General features: G+C 43.3%; 1 non-coding gene and 1 pseudogene across 1 annotated transcript; both read right to left on the bottom strand.

The window, feature by feature from the left end:
• Positions 1–5,024: 5,024 nt before the first annotated feature.
• Positions 5,025–5,135, bottom strand: TRNAL-CAA (transfer RNA leucine (anticodon CAA)). Its single transcript has 2 exons — positions 5,098–5,135; positions 5,025–5,070 (listed from the first exon to the last, which is right to left on the bottom strand). It is a non-coding gene; the product is annotated as a tRNA-Leu (tRNA).
• An 8,673-nt stretch (positions 5,136–13,808) lies between these two features.
• LOC138173582 (very long chain fatty acid elongase 6 pseudogene) lies at positions 13,809–15,296 on the bottom strand (annotated as a pseudogene).
• Positions 15,297–16,689: the final 1,393 nt, after the last annotated feature.

Below are 16,689 nucleotides of genomic sequence, written 5' to 3'. Positions count from 1 at the left end.
ATATTTGTAATCTCTATAGGCATTGTGAATATGGCATTGCTGATACACTCGTCCAGGACTTCTGTAAACAGACAACCAGAAAATCCTCTTTCAGGGCTTCCAGTAAGGTCCCAGGGCTTCTGTACAAAGTATCACAAACAAAAGTCAGCACAGATGGAACAAACATAGAATGCTGGGATACCACAAGTTTTCTCCTCAACTCTGCCACCACAAGAGTTCTCTTCTCAGTTCTTCTCAGTTCCGCTCTCTCCCAGCTTGGGCTTCTCCTTATGTATGGTCACTAGGTCCTTCCTTTCCTGTTGTATCATCAACAAGGGTTCACAAGTTCTGTTTCTTAACAAAGACTTGATATAATCATGGGCAAGGCTTAAGAGAAACTTGAACTGAAACAAGGTGCTAAATAATTAAATAGCAGAAACAAGGCATTAAGTACTTCTATGCTTACCATTACAGCCCCCTCCATGTATGCATTCAGCCTACATTCAGGTTGCTGCATGTGACCAGGAAATAGGGAATAGGTGACAGAGCCATGAACTGGGTCCCATTCCTGACATCCTGTCTAAATTTGCACAGTTATATGACAATAAATTGAACAATTAAAGTGAAAAGGAAGAATACTTACAGAAACATAAACAGCCCAGATTAACAGAACAGGAAACAGAATATCTAAATAAACTTATTTTAGAAAAAAGAAATTGAACAGATTGTAAACAAGCTTTGCAAGAAAAAAGCATCAGGACCAGATGGATTTAGTAGTGAATTTGGCCAAACTTTTAAAGATCAACTAATAACAATATTAAATAAGTTATTTGGAATAATAGGCAAAGAAGGAGTCCTACCATACTCCTTCTATGAAAGAAATATTGTGCTGATACCTAAGCCAGGAAGAGCAAAAACAGAGAAAGAAAATTATAGACAAATCTTAAAGGAAATAGCATCCAGGAGATTATAGGAATATATCACAAAGATTGTGATTTTGACCAAATGGGATTTATACCAGGAATTTAGGGCTGTTCAATATAAGGAAAACTCTTTTTTTTTTTTAAGCAATCGGGATTAAGTAACTTGCTCAAGGTTACATGGCCAGGTGTTTCTGGGTGGGTGCTAAGTGTTGGAACCCCGATTCTATCCCCAGATCATCCCGACACTGGAGCCGGTGCTCTTACTCGCTGTGCTACCTGGCCACCCCAAGGAAAACTCCTAATATAATTGATTATATCAATAACAAAATTGATTGCATAGTTATCAAAAACAAAAGCAACAAAAAAATCATATGATTATGGCAATAGATGTAGAAAAAGCTTTTGACAAAATACACAACTCATTTCTATTAAAATCACGTGAAAGTAAAGGTATAAATGGATTTTTTCTTAAAATGATAAGCATCTACTGCTTGGACTTTGTTGTCTTCTTCTGATTCCATGTTTTGATCCTTTTTGTCCTCCCAAAAAGATTCTATGGTCTGATTGTGTTTCCTCTGCTTGCCAGACAATTACTTGACTTTTGAGCTCTTTGCCACGGTAGAACTCTGCTTCCAGAGTGGAGAGAGCTGTGTCCCAAATTCCTGGGGTTTTCACAGTTGTCAGAGGTCTGAGGAGGGTGCCCTCTCTACAGTCACCACAAGCCCTGTCACACTAGCATTCCTCGCCCCAGGACCACCACCCAAGACTGAGACCCAGATCCAAACAGGTCAAAGCAAGAATGATGACCCTCTGAGTGGTCACCTCATCCCCCTATGATCTGCAGACCAGGAGCTCCAGCGGTAGACACACAGTGTGCCGCTACCACCTCTTATCCCGGGGGGTAGGGGCTGGACTCTCTCTTCAGTCACGTGGTTCCAACAGAGTTCCTCACTGACCTTTTACTTTCTCTTTGGTGTTTATGGGTTGAGAAGTCTGGAAACCACCACAGCTGAAGGTTGATTCACTCTCCTGAAGTCTACTCCAGCTGGTCTGGGCATGAGTCTGGGTGGGTTCACACAGGACTGAGCTCGATTCCCAGCCTAGTGCATAGACCCTTCCTGTTGGCCTGCCAGGCTGCCTTCAGCATGAGATTTGTTTCTTTCTGTCACTTTGTGGGTTCTGTAGCTCTAAAATGTGTTTAAAGTCATTTTTTTTTTACAGGTATTGGAGGTGGTTTTAGTGAGAGCTCAAGCAAGTTCCTGCTTTTACTCCATCATCTTGGCTCCACCCTGTAAAACAATTTTAAAACAACCACCACCTCACATTTATTAGATTGGCTAAAATGATTGAAGGTGAAATGAAAAGTTGTAGGGGATATGTTAAAATTGGGACACTGATATTGACATTGGTGGAACTGTGAAGTGAAATCAGTAATTTTGAAGAGCAATCTGGAATTACGTCTAAAGTTGTAAAACTTTGTGTACCCTTTTACCCAGCAATGTCACTACTAGGTCTGTTTCCCAAGGTGATTGGGAAAAGGAAAAGAACCTATACATTCTAAAATTTTGTTAGCAGCTCTCTTTGTGGTGGCCAAGAACTAGAAATTGGGGAACGACTGCACAAGTTCTGTTATATTATCATGATGGAATGTGAGAAATAATGAATGGGTTGATTTTAGGGAAAAAAAAACAAGGAAAGATTTGCATATAACAATCAATAGTGGAGTGGAGCAGAACCAAGAGAATATTGTATGCAGTAACATGTTTGAAAAATAACTGTGAATGACTAAGCTATTCCAAGTGTTATACATAATCAAATCAGGTCCAGAGGACATCAGAAGGAAGATGCTGTTCACCTCCAGAGAAAGAACTGATGAATGGAAGCATGTACTGTTTGGTTTCACACATTGATCTGTGTCAAATGATGGTCTCCTCTAGTGTGGGGCAGGCAGGCAGAGAGGGAGGGAGACAGCTCAATCTCAAAATGTAACAATTTTTTTAAACTAAAGAAATAAAGAAATCTCAACAGAAAGGAAAATGATAAATACTAGGGATGTGGGAAGATTGGGTCAACTAATGCACTGTTATTGGAGCTGTGAATTGGTCCAATCATTATGGAGAGCAATTAGCAACTATGCCTAAAGGGTTATAAAACTGTACATACCCTTTGGCCTAGCAATACTGCTACTAGGTTTATCCCCCAAGACACATCAAAGAAAAAGGAAAAGGACTCACATTTGCAAAAAAAATATTTATACATACTCTTTTCCTGGTGGTTAAAAAAAAAAAGGAAATTGAAAAGATGGCCATCAATTGAAGAATGACTGAACAAGTTGTGGTATGTGATAGAGTACAATTTTGCTATAAGAAATAAGGAGGGGGTGGGTTCAGAAAAACCTGGGAAGACTTATATGGGTGATGTAAAGTGAATTGAGCAGATCCAGGAGAACATTGTACACAGTAACGGAAATATTATAGCAATGATCAGGTGTGAAAGACTTAGTTACTCTGGTCAAGACAATGATCCAAGACAATTTTAAGGGACGCATGATGAAAAATACTGCCCACCTCCAGAAAGAGGATTTAGGAACTCAGTGCAGATTGAAGCAAACACTTAAAAAAAATCTCGGGGCAGCTAGGTGATGCAGTGAATAGAGCCCTGGCCCTGGAGTCAGGAGGACCTGAGTTCAAATCCTACCTCAGCCACTTAACACTAGCCTTGTTTCCTTGGGCAGGCAAGACACTTAACCCCAATTGCCCTGCACCCCCCCCCCTCCAAAAAGCAAAAAAAATAATCTTTATTTTCTTTTTTTATTTTGAATTTTTCAACATGGTTAATATGGAAATGTGTTTTGCTTACATGAATGATAAATATCACATTGTTTGCCTTCTCAAGGGGGAGGGGAAAGACTGGAGAATTTGGAACTAAAAATGTTTTTAAATGAATGTTAAATGTTTACAAAATAAATAAAAATACATTATATGGGAAAAAAGATAGAAACACCAAATTAATAGGAAATTCACAGGAACATTATAAACACAATCCAGAGCTTGCAGGTGAAAGAGAAAATACTTTTAGAAGCTATGCTAGCCCTGGAGTAGGAAGACCTGAGTTCAAATTTTACCTCAAACACTTACTAGTTGAGCGACCCTACCTAGGTCACTTTACCTCTCTGCCTCAGTTTCCACATTTGGAAAATGGGGATAACAATAACACCTACTTCCCAGGGTTGTTTTGAGGATCAAATGACGTATTTAGAAAGTGCCTGGCACACAGTAGGTACTTAATAAAGACTTATTCTCTTTCCCAGTAAATAAGGAATTTAAGTCCTCAGGAGCTAGAGTCATATCACACAAGACTTATCAGTAACCATTAGAAAGCTGGAATAAGATATTCCATAAGGCAAAAGATCGACCTTAAACCCCCAAAATGAAACCCAGAAGAACTAAGTATAAACCTACATAGGGGAGGGGTGGGAAATGGACTTTTAATGAAATTATGGACTTTGAAGCAGTCCTAATGCAAAGACTAGAGCAGTGGAGAAACTTTGCAATGTAAGCGGGATTAAAGAGAGACCCAAGGCAACTACAAGGAAAGAGCTTTAGGAGGATGAAGCATAGCTTCAAGCGTCTCCATGAGGTCAGCAGGGGTCACCGAGGACCCTAATTTGAGCCGGCTCATTGAGAAAAAAAAGGGGCAGAGGGCAGAGCCAAATACGAGGGGGGCAAGAATTGGGGAGACGCTATCTCAGATAAGCGGAGGGTGTAAACAGAGATCTACACAAATGAGGAAGGGGAGAGGGGAGAGGCTCTTGAAAGAAACCCACTTCGAACTGATGTGGAGGGAGGGGAGCAAGACCTGACCCTGAATGCGCCTCAGACTCTAACCCTAAGTGCCGGCAAGAGCAAAAAGGACTCAAAGACAACGACCAACCCCCAGACTCAGTATTCAGAATATGTAGGAGGGCTTGATATTCGAAGGAGCCCCAGGACACTGTCAGCTCTGGTCTCTCTTTTCCTCCATTCTTTCCTTCCCTTCCTCCTTCCTTTCTTCCTCCCTCCCTTGCAGCCAAGGCCTCGGACCGCGAGCCGCCTGCCAGGCCCCGAGCCATAAGGCCATATTTGTCAGGAGTGGGATTCGAACCCACGATTCCATACTAAGACCAGAAGACTCCCAAATACAGAGAAAGCTCACCCTTGAGTCTGGCACCTTAGACCACTCGGCCATCCTGACAGCCAGCGGCTTCTGTCCACCCCAGGCTTGTCCTCCGACTCTGGAGTACCCCCTGCTCTCCCGCCCCGACACCTCCCCAGACGCAAGAGAAGTTCTGGGAGGCCAGGCTCTTGTCTGCTCCCAGTCCGGGGCCTAGCATCCAGTAGGCACTTACAAGGTGCTGGGGGATGGGGATGAGGGGCCTCGAGCTTGCAAAGGAGACACAACGATGGAAACAGAAGGAGGGGGGCGAGAAAAAGACAGTGAGCCCAGGAGGCCCAGAGAAGAGATTGGAGGCCTGTGGGACCTACGGCATTTCCAGCTCAGCCTCGACCACTCTCACGGCCTCCAGGTCTGGCGGCCCAGGCGCCCCGGCGGCCCTGGCTCAGGGACGAGGGGCATTTTAAAACGTCAGAACCCAAATCGGAATAAATCAGCTCCAAAGAAAGAAGAGTCCCCGAGGCACGGAGCGGGAAGGGGACAGGCGCCGTCCCCCATCACTCCCCAGGGCGGCCTGTCTGGCCATGGCCGGCCTTCTAGGCTTTCGTGGGGTTTAGGTCTGCGCGGTGGTGGGCAGATAGGAAAGGTTCCAGTGGGGTTGGGAGCGGTAAGAGGGGGAGTCCCTCCGATTACCTCCCCTTTCGGTTGGAGCCGGGACACGTGAGGACTCGACCCCACGGGGCAGCTGGGTGTGGGTTTCGAGTGAAGGAGCCAGAGGCTAGGCGGGACCCACGAGAGTCTGGATACAAGGGGGCCTCCGGACGCCGTCCAGCGGCGCAGGAGACCGACCCCACAGCTGAGTCTGTTAAGGAAGAGGGGGATGGGGGACTGACCGTGGGCGGGGTCCCGATCCATGGGATTCTTGTCCTGCAGCCTCTGGACAGGACGATGGATTGATTCGACTGGGAGCCCCGGGATCGGAATCCAGGAGCTAAAGAGAGTCTGAAGGGGCCAAGAGCCTGGGCTTAGGCGCAAGGCCCTGATCGTGGTGCTGACTCAGGTTTCTGCGGGGCATGGTCTCGAGTCTGGGGCAGGCAGAGACAGTGAGCCTAAAGGACCAGACTTTGTCTTCAGGAGCCCCCTCGTGACAGCCTCTAAATGTGGCTAGGGCTAGTGGGGCAATGGGGAACGTCTGACTACGGACCAGAAGATTCCAGGTTTGACTCCTGGCTGGCTCCACTGCTGAAGTTCCATTTTTTTCTCCTTATTTTTTTTCTTCCTTCCTTCCTTCCTTCCTTCCTTCCTTCCTCCCTCCCTCCCTTTCTCCCTTCCTTCTTTCATTTTCTTTTGAAGGAGGAAGTATTGCCTAAATTTGTAAGCATTTGTTGAGCTCTTGCTACTTGGCAAGCTTGGTGCTAAGCTTGTTGGGACTTAAAGGTGTCTTTTGCGGAGGTCTGTTGTCCCAGGAGTCCTGAAGGTTCTCCTTCCATCCTCAGTCTTAACCTCGGAATTTCACCACTGCCTGTTCTTTCTGGGTCCTGAGCTCTAATTCCTTGAAAGGGGCAGCACTAACCCTGCTTGGGCCTCTCTTCTGTCCTGTAGGACAGGGCAGCCTTACTTGAGTGAGGACACACGTCCATGCCTGAGTTACTTTAAAAAGAAGATGGAAAAATAACAGGTAAAAAGTCTTTAAGAAGCATCTCCCGTGGACCAGGCACCAAGCTGAACACTGGGGACACTCCCAGTCCTTGAGGAGCACCCAGTCTAATGAGGGAGATGGTAGGAAAACACTAATGTACAAATAACTTCAGTAGGAGAAATTTGAAAGAATTAGTTCAGGAAACGCTGCAATGACTGTCCAGTCAGGCTTAGCTGGAAAAATTTCCTGGAGAAGCTGGGATCTTAGCTCAGATCTGAAGGCAGCCAGGGCAGCCAGCAGGAAGAGATGAGGAGGAGAGGCATTCCAGGTGGGGTGGAGGTGGGGGTGGGGTCAGAGAGAATGGGGGGAGCAAGAGATGAAGGAATTTGGTGGAGGAACAGCCGGGGGCAGTGCCACCTGGTAGAGGAGGAAGGGTATAAAAAAAAAGTGTAAGTTTGTGTGTGTGCGTGTGTGTGTGTGTGTGTGTGTGTGTGTTATTAAGGGCTTGGAATGCCACAGGCTTCTTGTATTTGACCCTAGATGCAATCGGGGCCAGGGAAGCTTGTTAAGTGTGTGTATGTGTGTTTGTGGGAGATATGGTCAGATCTGTTTTAGGCAAATCCCTTTGGTGATTGAATGGAGGATGGAGCTTAAATGGGGAGAGACTCAGGCAGGCAGACCCCTCAGCAGCACAGTCCAGGCATGAAGTGATGAGGGTCTGCACCAGGGCCATGTTAGTGTCAAAGGACATAAAAGGAGGTGTATTCAAGAGACAGTAAAAAGACGAAATCGACAGGTCTGGGTGACAGATTGATATGGGGAGGGAGGAGGGCTAGTGAGGAGTCTGAGATCACCCCTGGGTTGTAAGACTTGGAGGCTGGAAGTGCCCTAGACTGTAATAGGTAAGGTAGGAAGGGAGGTGGGATCAAGGGTTTGAGGTTTAAAAAGATAACGTGTTCCATTTTGGACATGTTGAGTCTAAGACATTTATCGGACATCTAGTCTGACCGGTCTATTACACAGGCAGAGACAACAGATTGGAGGCCAGCAGAGGGATTAGGGCTGGATAGGTAGATTTGAGAATCATCAGCATAGAGATAACTCTATAGCAGGTGTGGAGAAAGCTGCAGCCTCTAGGTCCTCAAGTGTGACCCGTTGACTGAATCCAAACTTCACAGGACAAATCCCCTTAATAAAAGAATTTGTTCTGTAAAACTTGGACTCCAAGGACCTAAAAGGCCACATGTGACCTGGAGGCCAAATCTGATTTACAGGAGCTGATGACATCACCAGGTGATGTAGTATAGAGAAAGAAGAGGTCTAGGACAGAAATTTTGGGGACATTGTAACCCCAATACAATATTCACAGCACCAATGGTGACTGTAAATATGATGGCATAGTTCTCAATCACAAAATATAACAGACTCTTCATATATAAGACAGAAGCAAAACATTTATTCTGACACTCGAAAACCAAATCCCCAAACCAGAAATCCAAATCCATCATAATAGCAAAGAAGTTAATTGACCATAACACCACAAAGAGCCACACCATCCTTTAGCCTTCCCACAGACAAATACTCAGGAGCCTAGTTATCTCCCTGGATGTGTCCTCTCCTCCTTCCAGCTCTAACTGCTCTGACTCCCAGCTTCCTGTGGGATCTGCTCCACCCTTCAGCAAACTTCTCCTACCATAGGCTCCATGAGATTACATTCAGCCCACAAGGGGGCAGACAGGTCTTCAAATTCCCATTACCATTACAGACATCTTCAGTTGGGTGGCATGACCCAGATAGAAATCTACAAAGGAGAATGAGAAGAAAGTCTAACAAGGAGAAGGAGAGAAAAGGGTCCTGAAAACCTAGAGAGAAGAGAGTGGACTTTCATATCATGACTCTGTATTTGCTTACTTGGGTGCCATATCTAGACCAATTACTTCATGTTGTGTACATCCAGTAGAACAGAGGCTTCCCAGAGTCAGGACTGAGATCCCAGGGTTATTTCTGCAGGGTGTTTCACCCAAACAGGGCACAAAGAAGCAGGCTTAGGCAGGTAGGTCATACAGCTGCCTCTAGAAGGAGCCTGGCCACATATGGGTCCCAGGGAATTTGGGCCTAGGTCAGAGATGATAGGGCTAATGCCAGGGGTGTGCTGGAACCAGACTGAGCAGGCTTGCAAGAGCAGATCATTCTATTTTCTTTTTTTATTATTTTAAATCAAAATTTATGATTTTATTTTGAATATTAATACAACAGAAAAGAACAGTTATTTTATGTCATGAAATATGCACTTGAAAATGATAACAATACTAACATCACTCTGGTTTGTTCTATTAGGCTTACATGGATGGCTGAGCATAGATTACAGACTTCCTAAAAGCTGATGTCTTCCAGTGGATTTTAAGAAAGCAGCTGGAAGCATCCCATGACAGCCTGGCCCATATGAAGCAGACAGAGCCTAAGAAAGAATGGGACCTCTTGCTAAGACCCCTCAGCTTTTCGTTAGGGTCACCCCACTTTTTATCTACTAGGGAAAGACCAAAGTGATACAAAAAAGTGGGAAAACAATTTATTTTAGCTATCGACTTCCCAGTGAGGGCCCACTCTCTAGCCCTAGACAGCTTAGACTGCCAGCACATTTAACTAAACAATTTCTTTGAATCATTCTTCAGGAGGAGCCCACTACAACATGGTCCCTGACACCATGGATTTGGATTTATACTTATAACTACAGCATAGGAAGACCCATCTTCTCACACCTGAGCCTTGGCCCAATAAGACAATTTTACAAACTATCAACTTTGTTATGGCTGCCTCCCCAAACACACACTACAAATGTATTTCCATTCTATTTTCGTGACTTTCCTTGACTGGAGGATACATGGTCTAATGCCATCCCATTAATGAATGTGACAGGGAGAAAAGAGAAACCAGAAACCTGGATTTTTCATTTTATTCTCCATGAACCTTGACCATTGAAAGGCATAAGGATAAGAGGAAAGCATCATGGTGAGATCACACTAGGCTTGTGGTGCCTCACCAGCCTTTGTATGGATGCACATCATCTCACCATCTTACCTATGAGTTCTACTTTATGCCCCAAGTGTGCTGATCATCTGGAGTCTGTTACAAGTGGTATCTCAAGTAATGTCCTGAAAGAAAACATTTTGTCTGCTTTGATGCTTCCATTCCCCTACAGTGTGGAAAGACTTCTTTCCCTTTGTGAGAAGACTCCAGTGCTGATTGTGCCATATATAATTAACTCTGTTGACATTTCTCAGCCCCTATCCTAGCTTAGGTTCCCATACATGGGGAGGTCCAGAACCAGCAGTTCTTAGTTGGTCTTGATTTTAACAGAATATTTTGGCCTAATGCACAACAGTGCAGCTTCTTTGGACAAGCAACAAAAATTCTAAAGAGCAGATGGATGGCCTCTAGGTTAAAGCTGCAGACAGTAATTGGCTCACAGCATTAATGTAGGCAGTACCTTTTGGTCCAGAATGGCAATCATATTCAGTATCACCAACAGAAAGAAAGCTGAGAAGTCGTTACTCCCCTCCCTCATTGAAAAGCTATGTGTTGTCATGAAGGCATTCTGACAAAAGAATTCTCATCAAGGTTGCGATCTTTTCAGTGAGATGGTGTCCCCAGGAAGAAGGCTCTCAAGTGGGAAAGGAAGATCTGGGTCATGTCTCTACGATTCTGGCATTGTTTAATCTTTTCAGCCAGCTGAATGAATGGCTGATTAGGATCACCTCACAAGCGAGCCAACCAGTTCTCTGGAAGTGGACTGGTTAATCGAATGGGGGAAGAATGCCTACGCTTACTTTGTGGCTGACTTGTGATACACCTCTGGTCTCTGGCCAGAAAGAGGTAAGTGGTCTCTGTCCACTGGGTTTTATCTGTTAATTTAGTAGCCTGGACAAAGGATCAGACTGTGAGATTGTTTCTTCTACAGTGTAAATGACTCTTCTAGTACCTTTGTTCCCCTTTTGTAATACACAGGTTTTTATATTGTCACAGAGGCCCATCTAACTTCTTAGTGGAACCTGATTGATTCACTCCCTGAAAGGGCTTTCCCAGGAAAATAGTCATTTTTACACGCAATCCCAGGAGATTCTCCTCTAATCAAGTATCTGATTCTTGGTCAAAGTCTACCCGATATCTAGATAATTCTGATCTGTCATTCCTTTTTTTCCTCATTCCCCTTCCCTCCTTAGAAGAAGGGGAAAGAGGATTCTTCCCCCACATATCTAGATAAGGCAAAAAAAAAGGTCTTTGGGGTAATGGGATTATGAGGATAACTACCACAATTCTGTGTGATGTTGTTGATGTAGACTTGACACTGGAAGCAAAAATTACTTTTCTCTACTCTGTTAAAAAAGAAATCATTCAGTGGAAACTTTTCCCAGAGTCTTGTTGGCTTCAGATAATGTTCAACAATTTGAACACTGGGCTTTCCTGGAATAGTACTCTGTGTTTCTTCCTCTGGGGATCCTGCCTTCATACTGGATTATCAGATTAGAATACAATGAAAAAACTTCAATAGAAAGGTAATCTATTGCAGCATAGTGGGGTATCTACAAAAACATGCCTGCCCAAGGCTTTCTGGAATGTCAACTGAGAGCAGAATTATTAAGAGGGCAGTCAATTCTCTGGTAGGTTTGGGGGGTTTTCTTAACTATAACCCAGTTAACATTGAAAAATATTTCACTACCATACAAAATGATGGAACCTGCAGTATTGAAATTTGAGCCAAAGTAAGTGGGTTATTTTTTATGGCAAATATTGGTGATCTACTTCAAGATATGTAGCCCATTTATAAATTACTTGTTGCATATTGAACAATAAACAAAAAATTCAAAATAATTTCAAATGAGTATGAATACTATTCCACCCCCTAATAAAAACTCTAGCAAATGCCAATCTGGAAACCTCCTAATATTTTACTGATTTTGCCCTAGGATGAAATAATTAGTGATATAAGACATGGAATTAAGCATATTTGGCAGCAGGGTGAGCTGTTCATCAGTCCTTCAAACAAAGCAACATCAGCTTTCATTTTGTACCCTTTCCCCTGCACATCCTTTTTTTCATTAATTTACCCATATTAAGTTATTGTTGCCTTTTGGGGGGGTGGAGAAGAAAGGCTTATTGCACAATGCTTAATAACTCCCAAAGTTGAAGATAACACTGCTCACACATTTTATAAAAATTTGTTTTTTCCCCATTACAATTATATAATTTCAGTTCATATAAACAAACATCACATTAATCTAGCTATTGGTTTTTACATGTGCCAATATGTTGAAAAATCATAGAATACTCAGAATAATTTTACACAAAGGTAACACTCCCTAAACCCATATTCTTATAACTTTGCTCACAAGGACTTCTTGTTCATTGGTAAAAACCATTCATATCGAATGGAATTTAACTTCATTCTTTTTTTTTTAAATTACACACACACACACACACACACACACACACACACACCCTTAGTTTTCTTTGACAGAAACCAGAGCAGCTCCATTTCATGAATGACAGCACAATTATAACTAAAATGATACAAAAATAATTTGAAAAAATCCTTTGTACTGTACATTCTCAAATAAAGATAAATGGCAATCTCTTCTAATAGCCAGAAAAATGTGTGTCTACTCAGTTGGGCTTTGTAGTTCAGTCCTGTGTAACCCACATGGTGTGCATATATATGTGTAGTCAGATGCATATAGACCAGGTAGATTAGAAGCCCCTACTCTGTTTATCTAATTTTTCTCATTTTTAGGTTACTTGACTGATACAATTTAGAATACTATGTTATCACATGACACAATGACTACATGATTGCTTCTTTGAAATACTAAGAACTTGTATACCTTTATTGGGCTTGTAAAGGACTGAAATAATACGGAGAATGTAATCTAACTTTGCCTTTAAAGAATATGGCTCACAAGAACTGATTCTCTAAGTTCCAAAGTGAATGACCTTGTTTGTCTTCTCAAGGTCACTTGTATGGGGTCAAGGGGCTGATTTTTTTTTAATGGGTTTCCAAACTTTAGAGATTGTTTAAGTCTTCAGGGGCCTTGGGTTTTCAAGTGTCATGGCCAAATTGGTTCCACTGTAATTGCTCCACTTAACCAGAAGAGGGTACTTTAAACACCTCTAAACTGATGGAAAAGCAGGGGTGGTAGCTGCAAAACCAGTGTTAACTCAGTACTGCACAGTAATTGTGCAGTTATTCATTTTTCTTGAAAGTCACAAAAAATATAAAATGTGTTACAGGTTTTGACATTGAAAGCTGTGCGTGTGTCTGTGCCAGAGTATGTGTGAATACAGAGAAATACACATACTGCCTGTATTTATGGAATCTTGCTTTAGCTTGTTTTCCTCTTTCCCAGGATCCCTCTCTCCTGACCCTTCCCAGTGGAACTGAATATTTCCTAGCCAGTAGGATTAAATTTCATATTACTTGGTTTTGGTTTTACCACCTTTTTTTTTTAAGCTCCTTTCCCCCTCCCCTCCCAAGGTCCTTTTTAAAAGTCTCAGTTAAGAAAACAAAGATGAATCTCTTTTATCCTATGCAAAAATAGAACTCACTGGACTTCCATCGGAAATGCACTTGGACAAATCCTCTCTCTTTTGGAACTGGGCATCATGTTTGTTCCTCATTTTTAAGACTTGGTTAAACTTTCACCCTCCAGCTGGTTTTTGTATACTCACTAGCCAAAGAGCTGCACACAATTTCTAGATTGCAGTGGGAAGCATCAAGCGTTCCTCTTTCTCAGTAAGTTGTGGCTCAGCTCGTGGCCACTTAGAAACCTTCTAGACACCTTTTCCACTTAGCCGAACACTGCCAGCCTTTCCCAAGGAAGGCTTCCATTTCTGGGAAAGGGCTGCTTCTATAGGCACACCGCCTGCACCTCCACCAGTTTTGTCCTTTCCTTGTTGGCTCGAGTTTACTGTTGAAAAAGATTAGAAAGGATATAGAAATATGGGGTTTTTTTTAGTTTGTTTTTAGTAAAAGTCTTCTGTCTTTAGGGAAATATGACATATTATATATTTATTTTTCACAAAATTTGTTAACAACTTTCATGTGCCTTTTGTTTCTCTCTTTCTTTCTTTCCTTCCTTATTTCCTTCTTTCTTTCTTTCCCTTCCTTCCTTCCTTCCTGTCTTTCTTTTTTTTCTTCCTTCCTTCCTTCCTTTCTTTTTCTTTCTTTCTCCTAGAGTTGACAGGTAGTAGATGGATGGCGTCCTCATCAGCAGTCCTAAAAGGCTCCTAGACTTACTGGGTCAGATCAGCCTAGTTACCCCTAAGCTGCCAGGTTTATTCTTAATGAGCTGCACCATATATACCGTAGTATCCCTTGTGCCATTTTCTTTTGTCTGCTCTTTTTTCTGGATGATCCTGAGCTACGGCTTCCTTCCTTCTCAGTCCCAACACTATTCAGCCTTCCTTGTTTTCCTCACTTTGCCGATGTAGGCCTCGAAGAAAAAAGGACAGAAGAGCAGCAAGTGGCTGAGGCCCATGAGTGAGGACCAGATGATGGTCAACAACACAACCCGTCATCATGTGTGTGATCTGGGATAAGGGGATGGGCATGGCGAGCTTCTAAGAGGCTCAGAAGCCCGCCGCCCTCAAGGCATAGTAGGAGCACATCACTGCATGCACTCCGTGGTTCATGGTCATGAACCAGCCATGTGCTTATAAGACAGCCCCGTGTCGCGGTGATCCCAGTGCAGGAAGATGAGTTTCTGTTTCCAAAAAAAAGATGAATAATGTGTCTCCAGCTTCAGGGGCTTTGCTTAATACAAATACATAAGCCCAAAATTTGCTGACAGATCCATCATAAAAACTCTGATCACAAACTGATTGCTTCAGGCCTTTGGTCAGCCAAATGTGCACCACTTAAGCAGCAGTTGGAAGAGTGCAAGGCTCAGGGACCACAGCACAGGCGGCTTCCTCAGCTCAAACTTGGCTCGCTTGTGCATCAGGTGCCGACCACCAAATAGAAAGGCAGCACGCAGAGCTGACAACAAGAACCATTGCTTCCAGTTCTCTTGCATCCACCGGATGGCTTCATTCTCGTTGAATTGCTGTTCAAATTCACATTCTTGCAAAGTCAACACTGACATGTTCATTAGAACCACTTCTCTGAGTCTCTGAGCATTCCATATAAAATATGTAAATTATCTGCAAAAAGTGTTTCCCCCTTTCTAGTACTCTCTGCGGGCCTCCCCCCTGCCTGTGCAGCCTCTAGGTCTCTCAGCTCTGATCGTTCTGTTTTCAGAATGAGCATTGGCAGGTAAGAAACAGACAAACAGGACAAACGAGGGCTTGGTTTATTGTTCCGTTGATTGACCAGATTTCAGAAAGTGATGGAAGGGAATAAACACATTCTCTCTCTGTCTCTGTCTCTCTGTGTCTGTCTGTCATCTGTCTCTCTGTGTCTGTCTGTCTCCCTTTCTCTCTGTTTGTATGTCTGTTTCTCTCTCTCTGTCTCTCTCCTGATCTATCAGTCTCTCTGTCTATCAATGTACCTCTTTATTTCACCTACTATTTCCCAGTTATTTGGCTAAGAGCTTTACAGGGGGCAGTTAGGTGGCACAGGGAACAGAACAAAGACCCTGGAGTCAAGAGGACCTGAGTTCAAATTGGCCCTTGGACACTTACTACCTGTGTGGCCTTGGGCAAGTCACTTAACCCCAATTACCCTACCTTCCCCCCTCCAAAAAGCAAAAAAAAAAAAAAAAGCTTTGATCTTCACACAGCCCTATGAGGTAGGTGCTACTATTATCCCCATTGGAGAAACTGAGGCAAATATCAAGTGACTTGTCTAGGGTCACATAATTTGAATCCTCCCACCCAGTGACCTACTCTCTGATGGAGAAAACATTATTGATAGAGAGCAAACCTTCTGGCATGGCTTAGGGCAGCCAAATCCCAGAGGGACAGAGTCTTGGATGTGTGTCATACAGATGTGTCCAAAAGTTTAATGATAACAAAATAACAAAAACCAGAAATTGCGCATTTTGAATGAAGCAATAGCCTCTGATCCACAACGTAAGAGAGTGAGACCCAGACTTTGGAGCACTATTTGAAACACAGAATGAATCTTTGCTTTAATTTCTTCTTTGAAAGTCATTTCTTGGCATCCAGAAGATAGCAGGAATGGGGGAGCACATAGCAGGTGCTTAACAAACATTTGTTGGCTTCTGGCCCCTTTCTCAGAATTAAGCTGCATGTTTATTTTGTCTTCTACAGACTGTTAATACTATTTAGATACAGTCTTTGTTTTCTTGGAATGTATAAAAATATTTCTGTGCATGTTACTCTGTTGCAGAGAGACAGTCTAGTCTAAATTCTAACCTCTGGTCATCCTTGCACAAGAAATTTGAGTAAAGGCTTGCCTTTGATACATTTAGTGTCATGGATTTTCTTCCTTAACAAACTGGAAGTGTTTCCGTAGCTTTAGGCACAGAGAGGTCCCAGGCACACAGAGGGTCTGGACCCTCAGAGCCCCCCATTCTGCCAGTCTGGTGCTTGGTGCACACCTGGCAGCCATCCCTTGGCACGCTCTTTGGCAGGGCTTATTGCGTCTGGGGGTGAGTGGGGGACAGGGCTGGCATGCCTTGTGCTAACTCTGGAGATGATCCAGAGGAAAGCAGATAGACTCCCTCTTGGTGGTGACTGACATTTTACCATGGCTTGGTCTGCCTGGGGAGGCTCTGTAAATGTCAGCTCTGATCAGACTTGGGCTTCAGCTCAGAGAGTTCCAGGAACTGACTTGCCCTTTCACAATCCTGTTATCAATTGTCATTTGTTCTAAGGGGGGTTGGAGGGATTCTCTCCATCTGTTCTTTTGTGTGTCTCAGGAAGAACTCTCTGGGATGTGGGGAGAGTTCCTTGACTGGATTATGAGGCCAAACAGAGGTTCTTTTAGGGATCAGATTTAATTTCCAGACAATGAACAAATAACAGAGTTAAAGGTTC

The sequence above is a fragment of the Petaurus breviceps genome, unplaced genomic scaffold (assembly GCF_028583685.1).
Source record: "Petaurus breviceps papuanus isolate PSGF00001 unplaced genomic scaffold, PetGlider_PUasm1.0 585, whole genome shotgun sequence".
NCBI classification, from domain to species: Eukaryota; Metazoa; Chordata; class Mammalia; order Diprotodontia; family Petauridae; genus Petaurus; species Petaurus breviceps.
This window is presented reverse-complemented; position numbering and strand designations above follow the sequence as displayed.